Source organism: Dasypus novemcinctus, chromosome 6 (assembly GCF_030445035.2).
Source record: "Dasypus novemcinctus isolate mDasNov1 chromosome 6, mDasNov1.1.hap2, whole genome shotgun sequence".
In the NCBI taxonomy this organism is placed as follows: domain Eukaryota; kingdom Metazoa; phylum Chordata; class Mammalia; order Cingulata; family Dasypodidae; genus Dasypus; species Dasypus novemcinctus.
In genome coordinates, this window is record NC_080678.1 from 12,096,622 (window position 1) to 12,101,519 (window position 4,898).

General features: G+C 35.9%; 1 pseudogene; it reads right to left on the reverse strand.

Annotated features, from left to right (window-relative positions):
• Nucleotides 1–1,362: 1,362 nt before the first annotated feature.
• LOC101443527 (protein ARV1 pseudogene) lies at nt 1,363–2,282 on the reverse strand (annotated as a pseudogene).
• Nucleotides 2,283–4,898: the final 2,616 nt, after the last annotated feature.

Genomic DNA, 4,898 nt, shown 5'->3' on the forward strand with positions numbered 1-4,898 from the left:
TTTAAAAACTATAAATTTCCCCTGAAGGAGAGCTTTAGAAACATCTAAGTTTTGATGTATCATATTTTCATTTTTCATTGAGTTCAAAATATGTTATAATTTCCCTTGCGATTACCTCTTATACTTACGGGCTTGCTCAATTACTAAACATTTGGAGAGTTTCCAGTAACTTTAAAATTGGTTTTTACTCTAAATTCCACCAAGGACAAAGATCACACCCAAGGGCTTTGAGATTTATTGAGATTTACTTTATGGCCTATCACACGGTCAATATTGGTAAAAATTCCTTGTACTCTTTTTTTCCCAGTGGTTTTTAGTATTTTGTTTATTTTTGGATCAGCCAATTTCAGAGAGTAACTTAGTTGTAAGGGAAGATAATGAATTGAAAATTTATAAAAACTTAGTTTATTCTGAAAGCCTTTACTAAGGAAAAAGTGTTTCTATTGTTGTAAGAACTCAATGTATGTTACTGTTTAAAATATATTACTTAGAGCCAGTAACTTAACATTTACATTAAAAATTTATAAACATGTCAAAAGAATGAAATGCAGATTTTTTACTATGTATGAATTAGGAATTAAATGTCCCTCTTTCAATTCAAATTCTTACTTTGGATTGCCTATAAAGTACAAATCTTTACTTGTTGTGTGTATCAGTTCCTATAGCAACATTCCTTGTGTTTTGAGTGTTTCTAAATGTGTCTGTGTACATAGATTGGATGGTTTAGTTGTTTCTAGTGTGTATTGGGGGGCGGAGAACTCCCACTGCCACAATCATTTCTTTCTTTTAGGAAATGTTTCCAAATCTTTGCTTCACTGTAGTCAATAGAAATGAGTAGCCTGGTTTATATTTCACGTGTTTTATTTTCAGATGTAGTAGCTGATCATGTTATAGGTAGTAAAGAATAAAACTGTGGATAATAAAGGAAATATTTAGAGTGGCATATGTTTTGATAATCAAATTGACAAATACTCAATCTAGGGTCAGGCCCTGTACTGTGGGAGCTACAGAGTAACCTGAGACACAGTCTCTCCCCGCACCAAACTTTTGGCCATGTTGGGGGAGTAAGGCATAAGCACATGAAATTTTAATATAAAAGACAAATAAGTCTAAAACAGAGATAACATAAAGCAGGATAATCATTTTCTAATAACTACTAAGAATCTGTGACCTCATTTTCATGACTTTAAATTATAATAGATAGTTGGACAAGTAGAAGCACTTAGGAAAGTTTGGGAGAAAATATCCGACTGGGACTGTCTCAGAAGTTATGAGACCAGGAGGTCAACAGAAGGAGTGACCACTGCAAGCTCAAGTCTTTGGAAACTTGCATTCTGTGAAGAAAGAGGTGGCTGTACTTAACTAGCAGAAAAAAGCACACTCCAGGACCTGGAGAAAGCTTACAATGTATCTGGAAATGATCAGAAAACCTCCCTGAGATTTATAGATGGCACAATCACTTGCAACATCCCATTGCATCCTCTGGAAGAAGTAGACAATAGCGCTTTGCAACAGTAAGCCACTCAATAGAGCAAGAAAGGAGAGCTTTCCGTTGATGTTCAGGGTCACTCTAATTGCCTGGAAATTTGATGTAAGGACAAATACTTTAATGAAAATGAGGCACAAAGATGTGTAGTCATGTTCCCAAATGACAGCTGGAATCAGCAAGAGTTTTCCATAGCTGGATTAAAAATAATGCTTTCACAAGAGTTTTCCATAGCTGGATTAAAAATAATGCTTTCAGCAACAAAATGAGGTTGGGCTTTTTTTTTTCTCTCATCGTTATGGGTCGTTCGAACCACAAGAAAGTAAAAATGCCCATAAAATAGGCAGTTTATTCTAAAGAAGTAATTGTAGACATTCTATAGAAATGCCACTCCTAAGCATATCTAATCAAGTCGTCAGGGTCGGGGTTTTGGTTTGAATCCTGAAACTGGCACCATCTCAGGTATGCTTCACAAAGCAAGTAAAACATGCAGAGTTTTCCATGAATATTTATTTTAGTATTGAAAAGAATAAGCTGTAGACCTGGGCTTTGCATAAAATAGCATTAATCAAGATGATGACAGGATCATATTTGATATATTTGCCTACAGGTCCTGGCAAGATCTGCAGATGGCTATCTTTAGCACACCACGGTTGCAGTCTCAGTACAACTCCTTAGCCTCTTGGTTGCATTCGATGCGCCTGTACTGACAAAAGGAGGCAGCAGTAGGGGTTGCTGCCATGCCCTCTGTGCTTCCTTTCCCAGGCCACAAGCTGCCCTACTCTCCAGTACCCATTTCCTCTTCAACGATCCAAGGTACTCTTTTGTGTGTGTGTGTGTGTGTTTTTTTTATTGACTTTGTAATAATATTACATTAAAAATATATATGTGAGGTCCCATTCAACCCCACCCCCCCACCCTCCCTCTCCCCCCCCCCCAACAACACTCGTTCCCATCATCATGACACATCCATTGGATTTGGTAAGTTTTTTTTTTCTTTTTTTTTTTGGAGGTACTGGAGATTGAACCCAGTACCTCAAATTTGGGAAGTAGGTACTCAGCCACTGAGCCACATCCACTCCCCAATGACAGGGGATTTTTTCGTTTGTTTGTTTTTGTTTTCAGGAGGTACTGGGGATCAAACCCAGGACCTTGTACATGAGAAGCAAGCACTCAACCACTGAGCTACACCTGCTCCCTGCTTTACGTATTTTGAAGCTATGTTATAATGTTTTTGTATCTTCTTTGTGTGCCAGCCTCTTTATCATTATGAAATGTTTATCTTTATCTCTGGTAATGTTTCTTGACTGAAAATTTACTTTGTCTTATGTTAGGATAGCTTCTACAGTTTTACTTTGCTTTTGTTTCAGGGTATATATTTTCCATTGCTATACTTACATACTTTCTGGATCCTAAAATAATATTAAGAAAATGTCTCTTGAAAACTGTATATATCGGGGTTTTATTTTGTTGTCTATGCTGACATATTTGGATTAAAATTGAAGCATTTTGTCCATTTACGCTTAATTACACTTACATTTAATGTTAAAGCAAACATAAAGGTTTGAATCTACCAATTTTATTGCAGTTTTCTTTATGTCCTGGATGTTTTGTGTTCCTTTGTCTTCCTTGTCTGTCTTCTTCTAGATCAAGTATTTTGCATTATTCTGATTAACTTGTGAGTTATACATTAGTATTCTCTAAAAGAGTCACCAAATTACAACATGTTCCTTGACTTATTTGAGTCTAATTTATATGAGTAATTTTATCATTTTCTAAATAATGCTAGTTACTCAAAACACTTCAACTCCATATATAGCCCTTTCACCTGCTTTCATGTTTTTGTTGTCATGGATTTTAATTCTACATATATTTTAAACCCTGCAAGACAATATTTTTTTTGTTTTGAACAGCTAATATTCCTTTATATTTACCTTTTTTGTTGTCGTTAGTTCCTTCCTGTAGTTTCATATCTCCATTGGATCATTTTCCTTCCACCTGAAGAAATCCTTGTAATATTTCTTCTAGTGCACCTGTCTTGAAAACTATCTCTCTGCCTCTGTTTGATTAGAATTGCTTTTATTTCACTGTTACTTTTGAAAGATTTTTTTCTGTGTGTAGGATTCTAGGTTGACAGGTTATTTTCTTTCTGCATTTTAAAGTTGTTATACCATTGTTTCCTGACTCCCAACATTTCTGTTAAGAAGTCAGTTGTCAGTCTTATCACTGCTCCTTTGAAAGTGGGATCTCCCCTCTGACTAATTTTAAGATGTTTCTTTGTCTTTAGTTTTTAGCAGGTTTACTGTGATGTGACCAGTGTAGTTTTCTCTCATATTCAGCCTGTTTGGAATTCGTAGATCTTGAATTTGTGATCCAAAGTATTTCATCAATTTTGGAAAATTCAAAATCTCTTCATATTTTACTTCAGATCCACTGTCCTTCTCCTCTCCTTCAATTACATATCAGTTAGATTCCTTAATCACCATGCCCCCTATGTCCCTAATACTCTCTTTTATATTGCCCATCTCTTTTTGCTCTTCATGCTTCAGTCTGGATATTTCCTATTGACCTGTCATCCAGTTCACTAACCCCCTCTTTCACTGTAGAAAACCGGCCATCAAAAATATCTAAGTTCTAAACTTTGTTTACTGACTTTTCCATTCTAAAAAAAAATTAATTCTTTTTATAGACTTCAGTCTCTGAAGAAATTCTCCCTCTTGTCATCAATTTTTCTAATATCCCAATTACAGCTATTCAAAAGTCATATCTGAAAAATGCAACTTCTGGTTTACCTATGGGTCTTTTCTCTCTTGATCCCATTTCTTGGTATGTTTAGTCATTTTTTATTGAAAACCAAACATGTTTATTAAAAACTGAAGAAGTCCTAGATGATAGAGTTGAATCTTCTATCTTCCTTTATGGAAGATTCAACTCTATCATCTGGCATCTGGCAGGCAGATAGAATAAGAGAAGTTCACCTTGAATCTAACAGGGATGTTGATGACTTGAGGCTGTTTATGGACTTTATAAAGTACTAGTGCACCCCATGTAAGGGTATAGTCTCCAGGTATTCAATTTACTAAGGTCCTTCTCCCTGGGTGGCTCCTGAACTCAAATGTTTATCTCTCCAGTACAATAAGACCATTCTGTTTTTCAGTCACTTTTTTCTTAGACTCTTAGCCTCTTGCCCTGTGCAACTATGCCCTTGTGAAGAAACATATCAAGTATTGGGCTCGCTTCTTTACATTTCCTTTTGTTGCTTGCCTTAGTACCTCAAACTCCAATTTTTGTTGCCCCAGCCCCACAAGACTGACAAAAGTTCTTCGGGCTTCTCTGTGTCTTAGCAACTCTTTTTGGCTGGCTTCTCAGCTTCTTGTCACAACCGAATATCAATAAATTATCCAAAGTGAAA